The sequence below is a fragment of the Oryctolagus cuniculus genome, chromosome 4 (assembly GCF_051225735.1).
Source record: "Oryctolagus cuniculus isolate XC-2025 breed Fujian yellow rabbit chromosome 4, ASM5122573v1, whole genome shotgun sequence".
Taxonomy (NCBI): Eukaryota; Metazoa; Chordata; class Mammalia; order Lagomorpha; family Leporidae; genus Oryctolagus; species Oryctolagus cuniculus.
In genome coordinates, this window is record NC_142870.1 from 82,832,422 (window position 1) to 82,858,027 (window position 25,606).

Consider the following 25,606-nt stretch of genomic DNA (forward strand, 5'->3'; position numbering starts at 1 on the left):
AAATATGGATGTAAATCAGTATGCATTCACAAAAATTTTTTTTAAAAAATCTTAAATACTAGGTAGAGAAAAAAACTTCCTTTCCTAATGAAATGTATCTACCAAAAGCACAGAGTAAACAGTGCTTTAAGATTTATTTATTTGAAAGGCAGAGTGACAGAGAGGGTGTAACAGAGAGAGAGAGACCATCCATCCACTGTTCACTTCCTCAAAGGGCACAATGGCTGGGGTTGGGCCAGAGCAAAACTCAGAGCCTGCGACTTCATCCAGGGCTCCAACATGGGTGCAGGGGCCCAAGCACGTGGGCCATCTTCTGCTACTCTTTCAGGTGCATTAGCAGGGACTTGGATCAGAAGTGGAGCAGCCAGGACTCAAAACAGTGCTCCAATATGCGATGCCAAGCATCACAGGCTGTGGCATAACCACCCTGCCACAACGCTAGCCCCAGCATCAAACTTTTTTTTAAACTTTTTTTAAAAAGATTTATTTATGTGAAAGTGAGGGTTACACAGAGAGAGGAAAGGCAGAGGAAGAGAGAAAGAGAAGTCTTGCATCCATGGTTCACTCCCCAAATGACTGCAATGGCTGGAGCTTCCTCCAGGTCTCCCATGTGGGTGCAGAGGCCCAAGAACTTGGGCCATCTTCCACTGCTTTCCCAGGCCATAGCAGAGAGCTGGATCAGAAGTGGAGCAGCCGGGACTTGAACCAGTGCCCATATGGGGTGCCAGCACTGCATTTAGCGGCTTTTTCCCACTACACTACATCACCGGCCCCTCAGCATCAAACTTAATAATAAACACTTGGGGTGGATGTTTGGTGAGGTAGATGAGATGTCACTTGGAATGCCAACATCCCATATCTTGGTACCTGGGTTCAAGCCCTGGCTCCACTCCTAATTTCAGCCTCCTGCTAACAGGCACCCTGGGAAGCAGCAGGTAACTGCTCAACTATTTGGGTCCCTGCCACCCACTTGGGAGACCAAGATTGAATTCCCAGCTCCTGGCTCTGTCTGACCCAGCTCAGATTGCTGTAAGAACCTGGGGAGTGCTTGGTTTGTTTGTCTCTGCCATCAAATAAATGAAAAAACCATTTAAAAAGTAATCAAAACAAACATTTAAGGCCAAGACAAGTATGTAGAGGCCGGCAATGTGGCATAGCAGGTAAAGCAGCTGCCTGCAGTGCCAGCATCCCATATGGCTGCTGGTTCATGTCCCGGCTGCTCTACTTCCTATCCAGCTCTCTGCTGTGGCCCGGGAAAACAATAGAAGATGGCCCAAGTCCTTGGGCCCCTGCACTGGCCTGGGAGACCAGGAAGAAGCTCCTGGCTCCTGGCTTCGGATCAGCACAGCTCCCGCTGTTGCGGCCACTGGGGAGTGAACCAACGGATGGAAGACCCCACCCCCACCCCGCGTGCATGCCTCTCCATCTCTGTGTAACTCTGACTTTCAAGTAAAACCAATAAATCTTAAAAAAAAAAAAAGACAAGTATGTACTCTATCATTATTTCTGTTTAACTAGAAATAGTAAACAGAGTCATAAGAGAAGGAAAAATACATACATAATTTTTTAAAGATTTATTTATTTGAAAGGCAGAGTTACACAGAGAAAGGAGAGGCAGAAAGAGAGAGAGAGGTGGGGGAGTCTTCCATCTGTTGATTCACTCCCCAAATGGCTGCAACAGCTGGAGCTGAGCCAATCCGAAGCTAGGAGCCAAGAGTTTCTTCTGGGTCTCCCATGCGGATGCAGGGTCCCAAAGACTTGGGCCATCCTCTACTGCTTTCCCAGGCCATAGCAGAGAGCTGGATTGGAAGTGGAACAGCCAGGACTTGAACCCATATGGGATGCCAGCACTACAGGGGGTGGCTTTACCCAGTATGCCACAATGTCGGCTCCTACATAATTTTTAACAAAGGGAAAATTGTTATTATTCTAGACTATATGCTTATCTACTAGAAAAACCTAAGAGGGGCTGGCATTTGGCATAGCAGTAAAGACGCTGCTCAGGATGCCCACATCCCATACCCTGTGTTCATGTATGGGAAGACTCGATATTAACGGTGACATCAGTTTTCAGTATATATTAATCAACAAAATCAACTTAATGCCTATCAAAATCACACAGAATTTCTCAGATATTTTAATAAGGTGACTTTATATTTTAAGGACGGAGGAGTATGGGGAGGGTGTTGTGGTGCAGCAGGTCGAGCTGCTTCTTGGAACGCCTGCACACATAGGGGACTGCCAGTTGGAGTTCCACTACTCCGCTTCCTATCCAGCTTCCTGCTGATGTGATCTGGGAGGTAGCAGGTCATGGCTCTGGTAGTTGAGTCCTTGCCACTTCCATGGGAGATCCGATATAGATCCTGGTTCCTGGCTATTGCAGGTGTTTAGGGAACCCATGTACCATCAGGGGGAAGATATCTCTCCCCTCCCCCTCTCCTTCCCGCTCTGTCACTCTGCCTCTCCAGTAAATTCTTTTTTAAGCTGCTGCACTACAATGGCAGCCACAAATAAATAGTAGCTATTTGAGAGAGGGAGAGAGAGAGAGAGAGAGGCCGGTGCTGTGGTGTAGCGGGTAAAGCCACTGCCTGCAGTGTCAGCATCTCATCTGGGTGCCAGTTTGAGTCCTAGCTGCTTCACTTCCAATCCCGCTCTCCGCTATGGCCTGGGAAAGCAGTGGATCGGCACAACTCCAGCCATTGCAACCAATTGGGGAGTGAACCAGCTGATGGAAAACCTCTCTCTCTCTCTCTCTCTGCCTCTCCTTCTCTCTGTGTAACTCTTTCAAACAAATAAATAAATCTTTAAAAAAAAAAAAAAAAACAGAGAGGAAGGCAAGAAGGGAGAGAGGAAAAGAGTGGGCTTTGCCATAGCAGTTCAGTTGCTGTTTGGGACTCCCCCGCCCCCTATCAGTGTGCCTGAGTTCAAGTCCCAGCTGTGCTCCCTATTCTAGCTTCCTTCCAATGTACACTCGCAGAGGCAGCAGGTGAAGGCTCAAATACTTGGGTCCCTGGGTCTTCCTGGAAGACCTGGATTGAGTTCTGAGCTCCTGGCTTTGGCCTGGCTTAGCCCCAGCTGTAGCAGTCATTTGGAAAGTGAACCAGTAGATGGAAGATCTCTGTCTCTGTCTCTGTCTTTCAAATAAAATAAAAACAGGGCCAGTGCCACGGCGCAGTAGGTTAATCCTCTGCCCGTGACACCAGCATCCCCATAAGGACACTGGTCATGTCCTGGCTGCTCCACTTCTGATCCAGCTCTCTGCTATGGCCTAGGAAAGCAGAAGATGGCCCACGTGCTTGGGCCACTGCACCCACGTGAGAAGACCTGGAGGAAGCTCCTGGCTCCTGGCTTAGGATCTGATGCAGCCATTTGGGGAGTAAACCAGCAGATGGCAGACCTCTCTCTGGGTCTCTCCCTCTCTTCTGCCTGTAACTCTACCTCTCAAATAAATAAATATAATCTTTAAAAAAATAAAATATAAACAAAGGAAGGAAATTTTAAAAGGGAAAAATTTTTTTTAAAGATTTTATTTGAAGGTTAGAGTTACAGAGAGAGGGGGAAAGACACAGAAAGAGATCTTCCATTCTCTGATTCACTCCCCAGATGGCTGCAATGGTAGGAGCTGAGGATTCGAAGCCAGGAACCAGGAGCTAGGAGCTTCTTCCAGGTCTCCCACATGGGTACAGGGGCCCAAGCACTTGGGACATCTTACACTGCTTTCCCAGGTGCATTAGCTGGGAGCTGGATCAGAAGTGGAGCAGCCAGGAATCGACCAGCACTCATATGGGATGCTGGTGCTGCAGATGGCGGCTTAACCCGCTAAGCCGCAGCGCTGGACCCAAGAAAAGATTTTTATGAAGATAAAAACCACAAGCCATAAAGTCAAAAATAATAAAATTGACTTCATTAAAGTTAAAAACATTTGTAAAATAAGAATAAATTTGCAATGTGGCATAGTGGGTAAATCTACTTCCTGCAGTGCCGGCATCCCATATGGGCACCAGTTCAAGTCCCACTGCTCTTCTTCCAATCCAACTCTCTGCTATGGCCTGGGAAAGCAAAAGAAAGATGGCCCAAGTCCTTGAGCCCCTGCACCCACTGCACCCACGTGGAAGACCTGGAAGAAGCTCTAGGCTCCTGGCTTCAGATCAACCCAGCTCTGGTTGTTGCGGCCATTTGGGGAGTGAACAAGTGAATGGAAGACCTCTCTTTCTCTCTCTCTCTCTCTCTTTCTAACTCAGCCTTTCAAGTAAATAAATAAATCTTAAAAAAAAAAAGAATAAAACTAGGAATTGAACCCAAACAAAATAAGCTGATAAGAAGGTTGGGAAGTGGTATGCAAAGCAACTATAAAAATAAAGTTCAAGGACCAGTGTTGTGGCACAGTGGGTTAAGCCACCACTTGCAGTGCCAGCATCTCATATGACGACGGGTTCAAGTACCAGCTGCTCCATTTCCAATCCAGCTCCCAGCTAATGCCTTAGGAAATCAGTGGAGGATGGTCCAAGTGTTTGGGCTTCTGCCACTCACATGGGAGAACTGGATGGAGTTTCAGGCTCCTGGCTATGGCCTAGCCTAGCCCCAGTTGGGGAGTGAACCGGTAAATACAAGATCGATCTCTCTCTACCTTTCAAATAAATAAATTAAATCTTTGAATAAAATTCAAAGAATAAAAATACCCCAGTTATTTTTGCCGTATGTGTCATGTGAGCCCAATATGACTACCACCAAAAAGGGATATTCCGTTGTGGGACAGGCATTTCCTTATTCTAGGTATTATGATTTTTATCTTTATACCTAGAGTCCTTCTGAATAATATTTAACCTTTCCAAGGCCTTTGATACTAAGAAAGTACCAAAGAATATGTGTCCCCTGGAAGTTTCTATCTCCCAAAACAAATTTAAAACTTGGTACTGTGACAGCTGCCCTGATGGAGTCACTCTGGGGGGCTGGTGTTATGGCACAGCAGGTTAAGCCACCACTTGTGATGTCAGCACCTCATATCAGAGCACTGGTTCAAGTACCAGTTGCTCCACTGCCAACCCAGCTCCAAGACAATGTGCCTGGGAAAACAACAGAAGATGGTTCCAGTACCTAGGCCCATGCCACCCATCTGGGACACCAGGATGGTGCTCCTGGTCCTGGCTTTGGCCCATCCCTAGCTGTTGAGGCCATTTGGGGAGTGAACCCACAGATGGAAGGGCTCTCTCTCTGTCCCTGTTTCTACCTCTCTGTCACTCTGTCTTTCATTAAATAAATAGGTAAATCTTTTTTGAAAAATGGAGTCACTTTTGACAAGTGCTAACCAAACAGAAAGAAAAGAAGCTGAGATGTTATGGAGAAAGGGGATCTCATGCACATATGCTGAGTAACAAGAACTATTCACAAAGACTGCCAGAACCACAACCTTGCACAAAGGCCACCACAACCTCAGACAAAAAGTACTTCTGCAAGGACATCTGCCCAACAGCTGCCTGTTTAATCTTGGGCCAATGCCATCCTTGCCATTGATTCTTGTAGCAAGGATTATTGTTTCCAAATATCTTATGTAATCCTCTGCATTTTGCCTTTGAAAATTGCTCCTTGCCTCAACCTCTTTAAGTATGCATGTAGTTTACAACGGCACTTGTATTCCATTGCAATATTCTGCCGTCTCCAGGTGAATGTCATTCTTCCTTGGAGACTTTCTCTCTGGTTGTTATTTAGGTTGACAATATTTTGGTTGAGGGGTAGGGTTTATGTTCCTAAGGGTTTTTTCTGTTCATGGAATGTTATCTAAATGGAATAAACAGAATTTAACCTTTTGAGTCTGGTGTCTTGCACTGGACATAATGCATTTAAACTTCATCAAGTGGTTGCTTGTATCAGTGTTTTGTTCTGTTTTACTGCCGAGTAGGATTCCATTGTCAGGATTATCAGTCTCTTCATCCCTTCATCAGTGAGAGGCATTTGGGTTGTTTCCGGTTAGGGACAATTATGAAAGCTGCTGTACACTCTCGCCCAAGTGTCTGCACAATACAAGTTTCCATTTCTTTTGGGAAAATACCTAGGTGTAGAATTACTGGCTTATATAGTGAGTAAAACCATATAAGAGGCTAGCAAACTGTTCTGTGATTTTTAAATTTCAATTTTGGGAAGATGTCTGGCAACCACCTCCTTAACCCAATGTTCAAACTTGACATTATTACAGGGGCCAGTGCTGGGGCATAGTGGGTAAAGCCACTGCCTGCAGTGCCAGCATCCAATATGGGTGCCAGTTCGAGTCCTGTATGCTTCACTTCCCATCCAGCTCTCTGCTATGGCCTGGAAAAGCAGTAGAGGATGGCCCAAGTCCTTGGGCCCCTGCACCCACTTGGGAGATCCAGAAGAAGCTCCTGGCTCCTGGCTTCAGATTGGCACAGCTCCACTCGTTGCAGCCAGTTGGGGAGTGAACCAGTGGATGGAAGACCTCTCTCTCTCTCTCTCTCTTTCTCTCTCTCCGCCTCTCCTTCTCTCTCTGTATAATTCTACCTTTCAAATAAATAAATAGATCTTAAAAAAAAAAAAAGTATACAAGGGGCCAGTGCTGTGGCATAAAGGGTTAAGCTGCTGCCTGCAACGCTGGTATCCCATATAGGCACCGGTTCCAGCCACTCCACTTCCAATCCAGCAGTGGAAAATGGCCCAAGTGCTTGGGCCCCCGAACCCACATTGGAGACTTGGATGCAGTTCCTGGCTCCTGGCTTTGTCCTGGCCCAGCCCCAGCTGTTGCGGCCATTTGAAAGATCTCTCCATCTCTCTCTCACTCTCTCTCTCTCTCTCTAACTCTACCTTTCAAACAAATAAAATAAATCTTTTAAAAAAGAAGAGTGTACAAACCTGATATTTTGTATTCCTAGTGTAAAATGTAGGAAATATGCAATATCACCTGTAACATATTCTTGGAAAAATATTACCGAGTTTCTATACCTGGTTTCTAAACTGTAAAAAAGGCAGGAAGAGTCACAGAGGATGGGGGGGCGGGGAGGAGGCAGAAGGACAAAGAACTGCTGCGGATAAAAAGAGTAAAAAGACATTGCAAACAAATGCAATGTATTGACCTGATCTTGGTAGGGAAAAAAAAACAGCTATAAAAGATTTTTGGGAGAAAATTAAAACTTTAATATGGACCCAATAGGAGATGACAGAAAATTATAATTCTCTTTCATGTTATGATGACATTGTAGGTATAGATGAGAGAGTACTCTTATTTCTAGGAGATGTACTGTAATCATTTAGGGGTAAAATAGATGTTTGAGATTTATTTTTAAATGGTTCAGTAAATTAAAAATACATAAAATACGGCACTCCTGGACTTTGACTTTTAAAAAAAAAATTTATTTGAAGGCAGAATTAGAGACCGAGAGAGAGAGAGAGAGAGAGAGAGAGAGATGTCTTCCATCTGCTGGTTCACTCCCCAAATGGCTACAACAGCAGGAGCTTGGCCAGGCAGGAGCCAGGAGCTTCTTCAGGGTCTCTCAAGTGGGTTCAGGGGCCCAAGCAGCCATCCTCTGCTGCTTTTCCAGGCATACGAGCAAGGAGCTGGATGAGAAGTGGAGCAGCTGGGACTCAAACCGGCACCCATATGGGGTGCTAGCGCTGCAGGTGGCTTAACCTGCTATGGCAGAGTGCCAGCTCCAGCCTTTGACTTCTTTAGTCCACAGCCGAAAGGGCTTTGAAAATCGTAGCTCAACATTACCAGATTTGGCAACGACCCTCAAAGAAAGGCGATTTCAACACTGCATTTTCCTTTGATTATGTTCTAGTACTTCTTAACTCTCGTGTCAGTTCTGTGATACCTTTTTAAAAAGTTGTTTGCTTGTTTTAAAACAGTATCCAACAATTTTCATTATTTTCCATGTCTGCCTGAATCCCACCCCCTTCCCTCACCCCATCAGCTTTACCAAAGCTGCAGGTGCACTGTGATGAAGGGCTCGTGGACTCAAGACGCGCACAGCCCCACTAATGGAAGGTTCAGGAGCAAAGGGGGAGGAAGAGAATGAGAGGAAAGAATCAGAAGAAAGTGGGTGGACAAAGCAGCTAAAGAATAGAGAAAAGTGAGGAGCAACCTCAGGGCTCCAAGTCTAGGAGGAGAAAAAAGGTGGTCTCCAGGCTGGTGTTGTGGTACAGAAGGTTAAGCTGCTGCCTGTGACGTCGGCATCCCACACGAACACAAGTTTGAACCCCCTGCTGCTCTGCTTCTGATCCAGCTCCCTACTAATGCACCTGGGAAGACAGCAGAAGAAGGCCCAAGTGCTCAGGCCCCTGCCACCCAGAGGGGACACCAGATGGAGTTCCAGGTTTCTGGCTTCAGCCTGGCCCAGCCCTGAATGTTGCAGCCATTTAGGGAATGAACCAGTGCATGGAAGATATCTCTTTCCCTCTTCCTCTCTTTAACTCTGCCTTTCAAATAAATAAATAAACAATTTAAAAAAGAAGAAGAAGAAGAGAGAAAAGATGGTTTCCAGCAAGAGCTCAAGAAGAAAAGTGAATTTTCAGAAAATTACCCCAAGTACTATTGACTTGAGAATAATAGTGAGGCATCAAAGGACAAGAAAGAAATAAAGTTTTCAGTCAAACGAGAGTTGCTGTATAATAAGTATAAATCTTAGCATAAAACTCATGTAATAAATATAATTTTATTTTTCCATAACTCAATTTAACTTTTATGATTCCCAGACCAGAGAATCTTTACGTAGTCTAAGGATGGGGTAGCCTAGTTACCAGCTCTTAATTATTCTCCTCAATCTATTGTGCATACTCTGGGTTTTTGTTTTTGTTTTACCACCCTGAGGTTAAGATTTTAAAATTCAAAAGTCATAAATTGACTTTTCCCCCCTGTTTTCTATTAAGTCAGTGGCATTCGTTAAAAATGGTTTTGGCTGCAAATAACAGAAAACTTGACCCCTCAGTGGCTTTAGTAACAGAGAGTTGTTTCTCGTCCCATGCAACATGATGTCAAGAGGCAGGGAGGCTGGCCCAGGTTCAGCAAAGGTAAGGCCACTGCCTCTTGGCCTTTTGCTCACATTTGCAAGATAAAGTTTGTAGCTGCAGCCATCACACAGTGTTGAAGGCGGGAAGGAGGGGAAGGGCAAAGCAAAAACTTTCTCAAAAACCCCCAGCAGATTTCTGCAGTTTTCTGATTGGTCATGACTGTGTTACAGGGCAGAGAAAATTACTCCTCATCCACACGGTCCCTCACCTTCCTGTGGATGAGACTGGTTAATTTTCCACAGATTAGATTCCACAGGAACACCCTCTTACAAAGCAGCTCAGAAGCTGGGTTAGTGATGATACCTGTAGGGGCTTTAAAATATTAGCCACAAGGTATCACTAGACCCCACCCCCACCATACAAGGTGGCTATCTATGTTCAGGAAGTAAAGGTGCACCTCTATTTGTTAGATTGTATCCATACCCCAACTTTGGTGGATCTCATGCAGCTTAGCTAATGAAAGTTTCTCTAAGGCTGATAGGGTTACAATGCTGCAGAATAAACAAGCTACTGCTGTCTTGGGAAGAGCTAGTACAGATGTTGACAAGACAGGAGCTTCCTATTATGGGGAATAGACAGCTGCATTACATTGCAACAAATGGAGAAAGTGCAATGACCAAAAGGTGGCTCCATGTATGATGTAGCTTGGGATTCTAGTTCCACTGAATTTTGTGCTGTTTATGGTTTTATGCCTGCCAAAGCAACAATTTTCAACTTGAAATGTGATCCTGTGTTTGACTTTGGAACTGGTCCTTGGAACGCAGCCTACTATAGCCTTCATGGACATATAATAGTACTAGCTGGATTTGGAACTCTGAGAGGACAAATGGAAGTGTGGGATGTTAAAACCTACAAGTTGATTTCTAAACCAGTGGCTTCTAATTCTATGAATCTTGCTCAGTACCCAGGTGGTGAGGATATTTTAACAGTCACATTAGGCCGGCACCACTGCTCAATAGGCTAGTCCTCCGTCTGCAGCACCAGCACACTGGGTTCTAGTCCCGGTCAGAGCGCCGGATTCTGTCCCAGTTGCCCCTCTTCCAGGCCAGCTCTCTGCTGTGGCCCGGGAAGGCAGTGGAGGATGACCCAAGTGCTTGGGCCCTGCACCCCATGGGAGACCAGGAGAAGTACCTGGCTCCTGCCATCGGATCAGCGCAGTGCACCGGCTGCAGCGGCCATTGGAGCGTGAACCAACGGCAAAAGGAAGACCTTTCTCTCTGTCTCTCTCTCTCACTAGCCACTCTGCCTGTCAAAAAAAAAAAAAAAAAAAGTCACGTGTGCTTCCAGGTTACATGTTAATAATGGGGATAAGATTTGCATTACACTGGCTCTGTCTTGAACAATCATGATGTGTCCTCAAATGGAGAATTGTGGCCAGTTTCATGGCAGCCATTTTTGGATGGAATATTTCCAGCAAAAACAATAACTTACCAAGCAGTTCCAAGTGAAGTACCCTGTGAGGAACCTAAAGTTGTAACAATTATAGACCCCCTGATTTAAGAAATAAACCAACTGGGGCCCGGCACTCTGAGGCAGCACATAAAGCTGCCACCTGCAGTGCCAGCATCCCATATGGACACCGGTTCGAGTCCCAGCTACTCCACTTCAAATCCTGCTCTCTGCTGTGGCCTGGGAACGCAGTAGAAGATGGCCCAAGTCCTTGGGCCCCTGCACCCATGTGAGAGACCTGGAAGAAGCTCCAGGCTCCTGACTTCAGGTCAACCCAGCTCTGGCTGTTGCAGCCATTTGGGGAGTGAACCAGTGGGTGGGAAACTCTCTCTCTCTCTCTCTGCCTCTCTGTAACTCTGCCTTTCAAACAAATAAATATTTGAGAAGTAGAGTTACAGACAGTGAGAGGGAGAAACAGAGAGAAAAGTTATCTATCCGTTGGTTCACTCCCCAATAGTCGCAACGGTTGGAGCTGCGCCAATCCGAAGCCAGGAGCCAGGTGCTTCTTCCCAGTCTCCCATGCAGGTGCAGGGCCCAAGGACTTGGGCCATCTTCTATTGCTTTCCCAGGCCACAGCCGAGAGCTGGATTGGAAGAGGAGCAGCCAGGACTAGAACCGGTGCCCATATGGGATACCGGCGCCACAGGCGGAGGATTAACCTACTGTGCCATGGCGCCGGCCCCACATAAATAAATCTTTAAAAAGGGAAATAAACCAGTCACCAATTCCAAGCTGCGTGAAGAGGAGCCACCTCACATTATGAAGCCAAAACCAGGAAATGATAAACCCTTATCAAAAACAGCCTTTAAAAATCAAAGGAAGCATGAAACTAAGAGAGCCACAAAGCAGAAAGCAAGAAGTGACAAAGTCCAGCTTGTCATCTACTCCTGTCCCACAAAACACACCATGAAACAGTACCTCTCGGTCAACTTCTGGAGACTCTGAGGTAGACAAAAATACCGAGAACCTAAAGAAGAAATTGAAAGCAATAGAACAATGGAGAGAACAAGCAGCAAGTGGAAAACAGCTAGAAAAAAAATCAATTGGAGAAAATTCAAAATGAGACAGCTCTTCTTCAGGAGTTGGAAGATTTGGAATTGGGTATTTAAAGTCATCGAAAGCAAGCTGCGTACCAGAAATCAGTGCACACACCTCTTGTGTTGGACCCGTTGGTGTACATGGAACATGCATATGCCCACATTTAATGTGGCTCTACAGTTTTAAGCATTTATTCAAGATTCTGCACATGCGTGAAATTACTTAATAATGTCTATTAAATTGACTTTTCCATTCTGCATCCTATATCATGCCAATATGCAATGCAGAAAGATACATGGATTTTTCACCTATGCTTGACAGACTGAAAGACAAATGTCATTGTTTGTTAGTAGGGGACAGCATTTACCATATAAAGGAATAAAGATATTTTAAATTAAAAAAAATAGCCACAAATTCTTTGACAGGCCTTGCATTGAAAAAAGGCATCGAATTCCTCTCTTCTTCAGGGTGGGCCAGTTTAATGATTTGCCTCTCATGAGAAGAATATGGCAGAAGTATGAGACTTCTAAGATGTGGTCATAAAAGGTATCGCAGCTTCCACATGGCTCCTCTTGCATCACTTGCTCTGGGGAAAACCAGCTGCCAGGCACAAGCACACTGAAGCCATTGTGTGGAGGGCATGTGTCGCTAGGAACTAAGGCTTCCTTCCAACAAGCCGCCACTGACTGCCAGCCGATGCAAGCGTTCAACACGACTGCAGAATCCCCCGCAGCCTTGACTATCACCCGACGAGAACCCTACCCTAACCATGCAGTGGGGCCCTCCGGAAGTCCTTCAACGCATCTTTCAGAGGGTGAGGTTGCACAAGGCAACCCTCAGCAAGGACAGGCATCTCGACTTAGGAAAGTGAAACATGAATGCGAACTCTAATAATAAGGGCGCCCTCACTCTTGTCAATCACCCTATGTCTGTCCAGGGAATTGAATCATTCTGTGGGACGGACTCTTTCATGCTCAATCTCATTGCTGCTCATTGATGTTTCTGAAATCAGCAAACTTCTGAAAGTTCATCTTATCTCCACACACCAATTCATAACACATCCTGGCCTTTGTCCCAGGATGACACAGCTCCAAACCTAGTCTATGTGTGAGAAGTAAAGACATAAGATTCATTTTCTTTCTTTCTCTCTCTCTCGCTCTTTTGTTGTTGTTGTTGTTGTTGTTGTTGTTGTTGTTAAAGACTCATTTATTTATTTGAAAGTCAGAATTACAGAGAGAGGGCGAGGCAAAGGGCTGGGAGGGCCAATGCTAGGAGCCAGGAGTTTTATCAGGGTCTCCCACATGCATGGTAGGGCCCCAAGGACTTGGGCCATCTTCCACTGCATTCCCAGGCACATCAGCAGGGAGCTGGATTGGAAGTGGAGCAGCTGAGACACAAACTGGCACCCATATGGGATGCCAGCACTGCAGGCAGCAGCTTTACCTGCTACGCCACAACATCAGTCCCCATTTGGTTCATTTTCAAATTAAAGTGTTCACCTGAAAATTACTAACAACTAGCTAGCATAATAGCTTGCAGAAGTATAGACAGTCACAAGTAGCCAGCGTAACCAGCCAGGTTACAAACCACAAAGTACACGCACCTGGAAAGTCCTGAAGCAAACAAGGCGTTGAGCCAATAGAACTTTAGCAAAACTACAACAGATGGAAATACAGGTGACGTCCAGGAAGATTGTAACCACATAGTACTTAGCCAGTGAAGAACAGGAGGAGGGACCTGCCTGCTGGAAATAAATTGCTTGCTAGAAACCACCCTCAGTGTGCCTGCCTACCAGGCACCTGAGCTTGCAAGACCATTAATAAAGTCTTCTTTCACTGCACTGAATCCATCCTTTGGGAATAAACAGGTGAGAATATTTCCCAGTTTGTATGTGGTCCTTAGACAGTTATATGCTGCCCCCAAATTCTAATATCCTAGAATAGCTACACAAATAGCTGATACCAGGGTTTGGCATTGTGGTGTAGTGTGTAAAGCCATTGCCTGCAATGCCGGCAAACTATATGGCTGCAGCTTTGAGTCCCACTGCTCCACTTCCACTCCAGCTCCCTGCTAATGCACCTAGGAAAGCAGCAGAGGATGGCCTAGGCACTTGGGCCCCTGCACCCATATGGGAGACCTGGAAGAAGCTCTTGGCTCCTGGCTTCGGCCTGGCTCAGCTGTGGCCGTTGCGACTGTTTTGGGGGAGATATCTCTGTTTCTGCTCCCCACCCCTGTAACTGCCTTTCAAATAAATAAAAAAAATTTTTTTAAAAAGTAGCTGATACTAATCTTGAGCCAGAAGTAGTTGTACTATACCTTTATGTTTCTATGATTCAACTTTATTTATATTGTTAACTCCATCTGGGGAAACAAAAATTTTATTTCAGTTAAGCTGGTTTCCTCATGCTTTACCTTGTGTTATACATAAATTCTTGGGGGGCTTTCCATTAGCGTAAACACACACAGACACACACAGACACTTCTGCTTTGGCACCCATGTGACCTTTGTCATCTAGTCACGCCACCACCTATATATATATATATTTTTTTTTTTTTTGACAGGCAGAGTGGACAGTGAGAGAGAGAGACAGAGAAAGGTCTTCCTTCCATTGGTTCACTCCCCAATGGCCGCTGTGGCCAACGCACTGCGCTGATCCAAAGCCAGGAGCCAGGTGCTTCTCCTGGTCTCCCATGCAGGTGCAGGACCCAAGCACTTGGGCCATCCTCCACTGCACTCCCGGGCCACAGCAGAGAGCTGGACAGGAAGAGGAGCAACTGGGACAGAATCCGGCGCTCTGACCTGGACTAGAACCTAGTGTGCCGGCGCCACAGGTGGAGGATTAGCCTATTGAGCCACGACGCCGGCCCACCTATATATTTTTTAATTTATTTATTGGGGCTGGCGCTGTGGCGTAGCAGGTGAAGCCACCGCCTGTAGTGCCAGCATCTCATGTGGGCACCGGTTGGAGTCCTGGCTGCTCCACTTCCTATCCAGCTCTCTGCTATGGCCTGGGAAAGCAGCAGAAGATGGTCCTCCAAGTTCTTGGGCCCCTGCACCCACGTGGGAGACCTGGAAGAAGCTCCTGGCTCCTGGCTCCTGGCTCCTGGCTGATGCGGTCATCTGGGGAGGGAACCAGCAGATGGAAGACCTCTCTCCCTCTGCCTCTTACTCTCTATAATTCTGCCTTTCAAAATAAATAAATAAATCTTTCTTCTAAGGCAGTTACAGGAAGAGAGGGGGAGAGAGAAAGAAAGAAAGAGAGAGAAAGAGAGAGAGAGAGAGAATCTTCCATTTGCTGGTTCATTCCCCAAATAGCCACAACAGCCAGGACTGGACCAGGTTGAAGCCAGGAGCTAAGAGCTTCCTTGGGGTCTCCTACATAGGTGCGTCGGGTCATGTTCCATTGCTTCCCCGGGCATATTAGCAGGGAGCTGGATCAGAAACAGAGCAGCAGGGACAGGACTGGAGCCCATATGGGACTCCAGCACTGCAGTAGGTGGCTTAACCCTTACACCACAGAGCCATACGCCACCATCTTATGATACCATCCCAACATATCTCTTGCTTAGTGCTTCTCTGTCCTCATTTGTAGAATTCCTTTAGGTCCAAAGGTCCCTGCTGAGCACACAGGGAATGTTCTGCTGCTCTAATTCCTGCCTGGGCCAGAGAAGCTCCGAGGTTGTCTAAGGTTCTCTGTTTCCGTATTATTTGGGGGATGCTTCTGAGACACAAGGGAGTCTGGGGCACAAGCTCTCCTTCTCCAGAGATACACACTTCACCTGAACCTGTAATGCTTCTCCTCTCCCAGTCCAGGGAACCTTCATTTGCTCTGAGGTCGGGGAATCCTGTCTTACTCAACAATGGGTATTCTCCCAAATCTATTGTTCTTCTGTTGAGTTCTTTCTTGCCCTCTCTGAACACTAGATTTTCAAGACTCAAAAGCCTAAAACTAACTGCTAATTCCTCCTAGATGAATCTTTCCATGCAGGAATAAATGGCAAATAGCCCAGCTGATTAAATGGGAGACCAGATATTTCAAGGTCAGGGTAAAATATTGGCTAATATTTCAGAAATGTATCCTGTCACACATACACTATGTCATTTAGCCTTTTCAACGGCTTTAGAGGAATACCTTTTGTCTCTGTTTTACAGTCTAGGAAACATTCAGGCCAGGCAGGGCTACACAGCTGGAAGCAGAATTTGAGTGCATGGCTATCTAACTCTAGACCCCTGGCTTGCTACTTCCCCATACACTATCTACAGGCACCTAGAAGCACAACCTCATGTTCCAAGCCTTACACTGAGTTTCCTGGCAGATCACTGCCCAAGGGGGCCTCAGCTTCCTTCCAGAGGTCTCTCAAGAAGGTTCGATTGAAGTGCAAGAACAAGTTCACCCGATTAAGTGTTGCTTCTCTCCAACCGTGACTCCTAATCATACTAATCTGATGTTCAGGCTTCTTATTGTGCCATGAGAATGACACATGGATTCTCTGACCCAGGAATCTCATGCCTTCTGCCAATATCTAGGAAACAGTAATTAACTTTTTAGCCTGCAAGTAGGTAAAATCCAATCCCGGACCTGGCCCCTGGCACAGGTGTGAGATCAGGCGCTCTGTGGTAGCAAACAGGAGAAGCTGTTCAGAGTCCAGGAAGAAGTGGTCGCTACAGCAGCAGGTAGCGTAAGAGGCAGCTAAAGCCAAAGAGATACTCTTTATGTTTCTCACCCCTCAAATCAGCAGCAGGTAGCCTAAGCGGCCACCCTCTCAATCGCTTTCAGCTGAGACTGGGAAAGCTAGAACTATCAGGCAAAACTCCCATGATTTATACCACTAGACCCACAAATTTACACGCAAATACACTTATCCTGGTTCCTCTTTCTGTCTCCTGACGGAAAAGCCATCTTTTCTCCAATGGGAAAAAATCTCTCCCTCCTCTTGTCTGTGAGTACTGCATGAGGGATCTTTAAAAAGTTCATGGAAAGGGGCCAGCACTGTGGCACCGCGGGCAAAGCTGCCTGTGGTGCTGGCATCCCAAAGGGGCGCTGGCTCGAGTCTGGGCTGCTCCACTTCTGATCCAGCTCCCTGCTAATGTGCCTCAGAAAGCAACAGAATATGGCCCAAGTGCCTGGGCCCCTGCACTCACATGGGAGACCTTGAGGAAGGTCGTGGCTCCTGGTTTCAGATTGGCCCAGCTCCAGCTGTTGCAGCCACTGGGGAGTAAACCAGAGGATGGAAGATTTCTGTGTATCTCTCCCTCTCTGTAACTCTGCCTTTCTAATAAATAAGATATTAAAAAAAAAAAAGCTCATGTAAAGAGATCGGCACTGGGGGGGGGGACAGGGGGGTTGTGGCACTCCACATGGGAGCTGGTTCGAGTCTGGGGTACTCCACTTCTGATCCAGCTCCCTGCTAATGTGGCTGGGAGGAAAGGGAAGGATAGTCCAAGTGCTTGGGTCCCTGCACCCACCTGGGAGACCCAGAAGAGGTTCCTGGCTCCTGCAGCCATTTGGGGAGTGAATGTATCTATCTATCTATGTAACTCTTTCAAATAAATTATTTAAAGCTCATGGACAATGCACATCATAAAAAACTGCATGGATTTCAAAACATCTGCCCTCAAATAAACTTAGCTTTTAACTGTTTTCCACGCACTCCTATATGTAAACGTTCCCTTACAACCGGGGCTTCTGAGCTGACATTGGTCACGGGCACCGGGTCTCCTCGTCCCATTCCAGCTGTTCCCTGCTCTCTCAGCCCCTTCAGAACCTGACTTCTCTCGTCTCACTCACTTCGGGATAGCTCCTGTCAGATCCCTGCTCACGCCACAGGCAGCCCACTTCGGCTGGCGCCTCTGAGACCTCAGAGTTGCCAACGCTGGTCGGTCTGCACGGGATTTGGCCGAGCCCCCACTCCCTCCTCAGAAGAGTCTGCCCCCTGGCGTCCGCGGGCGGAAGCGCAGGCCGAGGTCCTCCGGCTCGTGCCCGCCTCCGCAGCGCGGCTGCTCCGCGCGTCCTCAGCGTCGCCCTGGCGCAGCTCGCTCCTCCCCCTGCAGGGTGGGAGATCTCAGCACCAGCGTTCACCCCCAGAAGGAAATGTGACTTATAAAAGTCAGGTGGCATACGGGTACATTTAATCCTCACGCTTCATAGAATTTGTGCTTCACAAGGCAGCACAACCTTCCTGAGAGGGTATGGGCGGTGGACTCTGATCTGGATACACATCTTGGCTTTTTCCATTTCCTGTCAGAACCATCTTGGGAAATCCAGGGAAACTGCCTGGATCTCGGGTTCTTCCTTCACAAAACCGTGGCCACCATCCCCGTGTCAAGTGTGTAGAACTGCAAATAATCCCTTCCCTTTCTCCTAAACAGTGAAAAAAGTTGGCCCATACCTCACCAGCTATGCCAGGTTAAACACCAAGTGAATTTTTAAAAAAGATTGATTGATTTATTTGAAAGAGTTGCAGAGAGAAGGAAAGGCAGAGAGAGAGAGAGAGAGAGAGAGAGAGATCTTCCACCCACTGGTTCACTCCCCAACTGGCTGCAATGGCTGGAGCTATGCTGATTAGAAGCCAGGAGCCTGGAGCTTCCTCTGGGTCTCCTACACAGGGGCCCAAGCACTTGGGCCATCTTCTACTGCTTTCCCAGGCCACAGCAGAGAGCTGGATCAAAAGTGGAGCAGCCGGGACTTGAACTGGCGCCCATATGGGATGCCGGCACTGCAGGTGGCAGCTTTACCTGCTACGCCACAGCACCAGCCCTTCAAATGAATTTTAAAAATACCCTTATCCTGGCCCCGGGGGGAGTCTTGGCGGGTTCCCCAGCTAGCTGTCCCCCAGTGGTCAAGGACTTTGCTCTCACTGCTGAGGTGGAGGTGCAGGCAGGCAGGGTGAAATAGAAAACGGGATTACGGAATGATGCAACAGGTCCCCTCGGCTCACAGACCGGGCGGTTCCGAATGAAATGCCTCCCAGAGAAGCAGTGGCTGCCAGGAGACTGCTGCCTAGCAGCCCGCTGGGTCTCCCGGGGAGCAGTAAGACTTTTATGTAGGATAATGCATGCCCAGAGTGCTGGTGAAGCAGAGGGATCAGTCCGAAAAGGAATATTTCCATGGTTCCTTCTCTGTTCATTCTGCGGCTCCATTACACTATTTACCAAAAGTTTCCCCAGATACTCACTGGATGTCTGCAACAGACTGAATGGCCGTCCCCCTCCCCTCCCGCGCCCAGTTCAGAGGCTGAAATCTCACCTTGGCTGTGGTGGATGAGGAGGTGATGGGTCCTGAAGGCTGGGTCCTCATGAAGAGGATTAGGGCCCTCGTAAGAGGGATCCAGAGGGCGCCAGCACCCCCTTCCGCCAGGTGGAGGTGCCAGGGGTGAGCCAGCAAAGGGACCCTCAGCAGGCACTGGCTCTGCAGTGCTGGATCTTGGACTTCTGGCACCCGGAGTTCAGAAATAAATGCCTGCTGTTGATTTAAAAAAATAAAACAAAGCAAATCACACATGTATTGGTGGGAGGAGGTAGAAATCAGTTTTGCAGAGAGGAAATCCTTCTAACAAAAAATTCCAGATCCATTCTACAAAAGATTGAAGGAAGCTATATAAAGAAAAAAATTGCAGCATGGCAAACAAACAAAAGGATTCCCAATCAGAGTCAAAGACAAAAGTCAAAATGTAGGGCCAGTGCAGTGGCACCAGGGGTTGCTGCCACCTGGGAGCCCAGCATCCCGCATCAGAGCGCGGGTGGAGTTCCGGCCTCTCTGCTTCCAGTTCCGCTCCCTGCTAATGTGCAGGGAAGGCAGCAGAACAGGGCCCAAGTACTCGGGTCACGGTCACCCAAGAAGGAGACCCAGATTGAGTTCCAGGCTCCTGGATGGATCCTGGGCCAACCCCTGCCAATGTAGCCATCTGGGGAGTGAACCAGCAGATGGAAGATTCTTCTGCCCCTCTCCCTCTCTCTCTCACTCTGCCTTTCAATGTAATTTAAAAAAGAAACCTTTTAAAAAAGAGAAAGTCCAAATATGAGCCCATACTTGGTAATTAAGACTCCCAAGTCAGTTTGTAATTTAAGTACGGGAGAGGTGTGCTGATGGCATAATTACGCTGCACAAAGCAAACCCTGATCCGTGTCGGGGTCTAGGAAGTGTGACGGCGCTGGTTGTGTTGACTACAGGGGAGGAGTGGATGACATCAGCTGTGAGACGCCCGAGGACGAGCTGATTTTCAAAGCATGAGTCTGTCGCTGACTGGTGGTGTTTCAGACTTGCATTGAACGAACCCGGCCGTCACGGATAGTCTAGAGAGGGCTTGCGGCCTGTTCTGCCGGTTACTTGTTGTCAGGGCTCCAGAACAATCTTTTCCTGGGAGTAGGTGAGAACCCTTACTCTCATGCAAGGGTTATTTTTGGTAACTCGTGAATAGGAAGGGTCAATCTTCTTGATACAAAAAGGGCCCTTAGAGGCTGGCGTTGTGGCGGAGCGGTTAAATCTGCCGCCTGCAGTGCGGGAATCCCATTTGGATGCCGGTTCGAGAACCGGCTGCTCCACTTCCCATCCAGCTCTCTGCTATGGCCTGGGAAAGCAGTAGAAGATGGCCCAAGTCCTTGGGCCCCTGCATCCATGTGGGAGACCCTGAAGAAGCTCCTGGCTCCTGGCTTTGGATGGGCTCAGCTACCACTGTTGTGGCCATCTGGGGAGTGAACTAGCAGATCAAAGACCTCTCTCTCTGCCTCTGCCTCTGCCTCTGCCTCTCTATAGGTCTGCCTTATAAATAAATAAATCTTAAAAAAAGGGGGGGGGGCTTAGAAACTGAGAAGAGAAAAATCAACAATACAATAGAAACATAAGCAAATAACTCCAGCAGAAAAATAAATACAAATGGGCCAGAATATTGGGGGGGGGGGACCAAAAACACTTCAATCTCATTCAAAATAAATGCATTCTCTAAGTAACAGTTCTCAAACACCAGCAGAGAAACACAAAGGGCATTCCATAAAATGAAGGTAGAATGTCAAAAGGTATTTAATGCACAAGCCACCAAGTTTTTTTAAAAAGTACTTGATAACATAATTTTTAAAAAAGATTTATTTATTTATTTGAAAGTCAGGGTTATAGACACAGAGAGAGGGAGAGACAGAGAGTGAGGTGAAGAGAGAGATCTTCCATCTGATGGTTCACTCCCCAAATAGCCAAAATAGCCAGAGCTGGGCCCATCCAAAACTAGAAGACAGGAGCTTCTTCTGGGCCTCCCATGTAGGTAGGAGGGGCCCAGGCACTTGGGCCATCTTTTGCTGCTTTCCCAGGCACATTAACAGGGAGCTGGATCAGAAGTGGAGCAATTGGGGCTCAAACTGGTGCCCATATGGGATGCTGAGTGGCTTTACCCACTACACTATAGTGCCAGCCTTGATACAAACTTTTTTCTTTAAAAAGATTTATTAATTTATTTGAAAGGCAGAGTTACAGAGAGGCAGAAGCAGAGAGAGAGAGAGAGAGAGAGAGAGAGGTCTTCCATCCACTGACTGGTTCACTCTCCCGGATGGCCACAACAGTGGTAGCTGAGCCCATCCAAAGCCAGGAGCCAGGAGCTTTTTCCAGGTCTCCCACGCAGGTGCAGGGGCCCAAAGACTTGGACCATCTTCTACTGCTTTCCTAGGCCATAGCAGAGATCTGGATTGGAAGTGGAGCAGCCAGGACTCAAACCGGCGCCCATATGGGATTCTGGCACTGCAGGCGACAGCTTTACCTGCTACATCACAGTGCCAGCCCCGATACATAATTTTTAAGCCAAAGAAAAGAAGAGTGGTTAATTCAAAACCTTTTTGATTGCCTTAGAAATTAGGGCATGTGGGGCAGGCATTGTGGTACAGTGGGTTAAGCTACACTAGAGACACATGCATCCCATATCAAATGCCTGGATTGAGTCCCGCCTCTATTTTCAATCCAGCTTTCTGCTAATGTGCCTGGAAGGCGGCAGAGGATGGCCCAGTACGTGGGTTTCTGCCACCCGCCCACGTGGGAGACCTGGCAGAAGCTCCTGGCTCCTGGCTTTAGCTTGACCTAGCCATGGCCTTTGTGATCATCTGGGAGAGTGAATCAGCAGATGAAAAACCTCTCTCTGTGTAACTATGACTTCCAAATAAATAAATAAGTAATCTTTTTCTAAAAAGGAAAGGGCTGGGGCCAGAGCTGTGGCATAGCAGCTTAAGCCACTGCCTATGCTGCCAGCATCCCATATGGACACTGGTTCAAGCCCCAGCTGCTCCACTTCTAATCCAGCTCTCTACTATGGTGTAGGAAAGCAGTGAAGGATGGCCCAAGTCCTTGGGATCCTACACCCATGTGGGAGACCCAGAGGAAGCTCCTGGCTCCTGGCTTCATATTGGCCCAGCCCTGATCATTGTGGCTATCTGGGGAGTGAACCAGCAGATGGAAGAATCTCTCTCTCTCCCTTTCTTTTTGTAACTCTGCCTTTCAAATAAATAACTTTAAATTTTTTCCTTTGGTGCTAATAAGAACAGGGAACAGGCTAAAAAATATGAGAGTTAACTAAGATTTAGATCTTTAGGTAGATGGCCAGAATGGTCAGGGCTGGCCAGGCTGACGCCAGGAGCCAGGAGCTTCCTCTGGGTCTCCCACAAGGGTACAGGGGCCCAAGCACTTGGGTTATCATTTTACACACATACATACACATACATATTTCATTTTATACATACATATATCATTTTATACACACACATACATACATATACACATACACACACACACATATATAAGGATTTATTTATTTGAAAATCAGAGCTACACAGAGAGAGAAGTAGAGAGAGCGAGAGATATGTCTTCCACTTGCTGATTCACTCTCCAATTAGCGGCAATGGCTGGAGCTGCGCTGATCTGAAGCCAGGAGCAGCCAGGATTTGAACAATTAGTGCTCATATGGGATCCTGGCATTGCAGGTGGCATCAATGCCAGGATTTGCTATGGCACAATGCTGGCCCTGAAAATTTTTTTTGATAATTCTTTAAAAAGCACCAGTTAAGTGGCCGGCAGTGTGGTATAGAGGGTAAAGCTGCTGCCTGTGATGCCGGCATCCCATATGGGTAACTGTTCGAGTCCTGGCTGCTCAACTTTCAATCCAGCTTTCTGCTATGGTCTGAGAAAGCAGTAGAAGATGGTCCAAGTCCTTGGGCCCCTGCACTGACTTGGAAGCCCCGAAAGAAGCTCCTGGCTCCTGGCTTCGGATCGGCACAGCTCTGGCCATGCAGCCAACTGGGGAGTGAACCAGTGATGGAAGACCTTTCTCTCTCTGCCTCTCCTTCTCTCTGTGTAACTCTTTCAAATAAATAAATAAATAAGTCTTTTTTAAAAAAAGTACCAGCTATATCTAGGTAGTTGTCAGTTTTACACAAATAAAAGATTTAAGTGTAAGTTTTCTGAGCATTTGCCAATGGAAGAAATCACACCTTGTTTATAAGATGCTCTCTGCATCATCAGCTCTGGCCGAGCAAGGACAAAACAAACAACTGGGAGGGCTTTCTACAGGCCCTTGAAGATTCTCGCTTTTCTCCCATTGATCCGGTCCTGGGAATTTGCAGATAAGCATCATTGCCCCAAAGACCTCTCCCTCTTGTCAAGAGAGGAGTTTTACAGGTTTTTGTTTTAAAAATTTCAGATGTGAGTCTCAGAATCTATTTAAAAAAAATCGAGGGCCAGTGCTGTGGCATAGCAGATTAAGCGATCGCCTACAGTGCCGGCTGTAGGCACCGGCTGCTCCACTTCCTATCCAGCTCCCTGCTAAAGTCCTGGGAAAGCAGAAAATGGTTCAAGAGCTTGGGCCTCTGCACCCATGTGGGAGACCCGGATGAAGCTCCCGGCTCCTGTCTGGCACAGCTCTGGTTGTTACAGCCATTTGTTGAGTGAACCAGCGGATGGAAGATGTTTTTTTTCTCTCTCTTTAAAAAGATGTAGTTATTTATTTGAAAGTCAGAGTCACACAGAGAGAAGGAGATGCAGAGAGAGGTCTTCCATCCACTGGTTCATTCCTCAGTTGTCCACAAGGCTGGAGCTGCGCCAATCTGAAGCCAGGAGCCAAGAGCCAGGAGAACACTCCGGGTCTTCCCACATGGGTACAGGGGCCCAAGGACTTGGGCCATCTTCCACTGCTTTCCCAGGCCTTAGCAGAGAACTGGATTGGTAGTGGAGCAGCCGGGACTGGAACCATTGTCCATATGGGATGCCGGCACTGCAGGCGGTGGCTTTACCCACCATGCCAGAGCACCAGCCCCAATAAATAAATCTTTATTAAAAAAAGAAAAACGTCTGCGGTGTGCTTTCTTTCCCCCTGCCTCTCATTTCTGAAACTGCCATTTTAAACCCTGCTCTGATGTAAAAAATATTTCCCGACTGCTTTGCCAGCCGGTGTCCTATCAGGCTCTCTAGTCGGAGATCCAAGGAAAGGGAAGGAGCCTTCTAGGGTTTTGCTGTTTCCTGTCAGTGTTGAGCCTGCAATGGCAGTTGACTCCAACGGCTTTCAGCTCTTTCAGATGTGGACCCACTGGGCTGCCTCGGAGGTACCGGCGGCTGCTGGGAGGCACTTCCTCTTTCAAAGGCCTGCACGCCCAGTCTGCAGGGGCCACTTTTCCCCATGTCCCGGGCGCCTGCATTCTAGAAACCGAAGCCCTTTGTGTTTCTTGGCCGTGAGGGTGGTGGCCACTTCCAACCGTTACCATCTTCAGGATACCTCTGTGGTCTCTTTTGCTGCAACACCTGTGAAACCAAATCCCTTGACTGAACACCCTCTGTTGAAATATTGTTTTTTTTCTTTTTAAGGATTTATTTATTTAAAAGGCAGAGTTACACAGAGGGGAGAGAGGAGAGGAGAGGGGAGGGGAGGGGAGGGGAGGGGAGGGGAGGGGAGGGGAGGGGAGGGGAGAGAGTCTTCCATCTGCTGGTTTACTCCCCAAATGGCTGCAATGGCCAGGGCTGGGACAGGCTGAAACCAGGAACCTGGAACTCCACCTGGGTCCCCCATGTAGATGCCGGGGCCCACGGAGTGGCGGTTCAAGTCCTGGCTTCTTCGCTTCTTTAGCTCCCTGCTAATGTACCTGGGAAGGCAGCAGAAAATGGTCCAAGTGCTTGGGCCCCTGCCACCATCATAATTGGCGACCTAACCCACTGTACCACAATGCTGACCCCTCCTATCTTATAACTTGTATATGTGTGTTTTTATATCTGAAAATGTTTTTATTTATTTACTTGTTAATTTAAGAGTCAAAATTAGAGTGAAAGAGACAGAGAGATCTCTTATCCATAACAGCCAGGGCTGAGCCAGGCTGATGCCAACAGCTTCATCTGGGTCTCCCTCATGGGTGGCAGCAGATCAAGCACTTGGGCCATCCTCCTTTGCTTTTCCTAGACCATTAGCAGGGAACTGGATGGGAAATGAAGCAATTGGAACACAAATTGGTGCTCATATGGGATGGTGGCCTCAAAGGTGGCTTTAGCCCCTATACCACAACAGTGCTCCTCCACCCCCCATGCTTTCAAACTATCTCATTATACCATCATTTATTTAATGTCTACATGGTCATTAAAGTTGTTTCTAAGCTTATTATAAACAATGCCATAACAAAATATTTTCGTACACAACATTCAGCATACGTGAAGGTGGCTGAAAAAATCTCTATTAACATGAATGGTATCATACATCTTTTCACATGTTTAATTTAAAGTCATTTTTTCTCAGAATGTTCCTTGAAACACTTTTAAAAAAATATTTTATTTGAAACGAAGCATGAGAGAGGGGAGCGACACAGAGATCTTTTATCTACTGGTTCACGTTCCAATTGGCCACACTGCCAGGAGTGAGCCAGGATAAAGCCGGGAGACCAGAACTACCCCCCAGGTCTCCCACATGAGGAGCAGGCATCCCAGTACCCGTGGCCATCCCCTTGACTTCCTAGGTGGACTAGCAAGGAGCTGGATGAAAAGCCAGCAGCGGGGACTTCAAGCAGTGCTTCGATATGGGATGCCAATGTTGCAGGCATCAGCTTAACCCACTGTGCCATGACTCTTGCCCTGGAAACAAACTTCTCTAATTTTCCAATTATTTT

At 47.3% G+C, this 25,606-nt stretch overlaps 1 pseudogene; it reads left to right on the top strand.

The window, feature by feature from the left end:
* Positions 1 to 8,970: 8,970 nt before the first annotated feature.
* On the top strand, positions 8,971 to 11,570 carry LOC100349087 (eukaryotic translation initiation factor 2A-like; annotated as a pseudogene).
* The last annotated feature ends 14,036 nt before the right edge of the window (positions 11,571 to 25,606 follow it).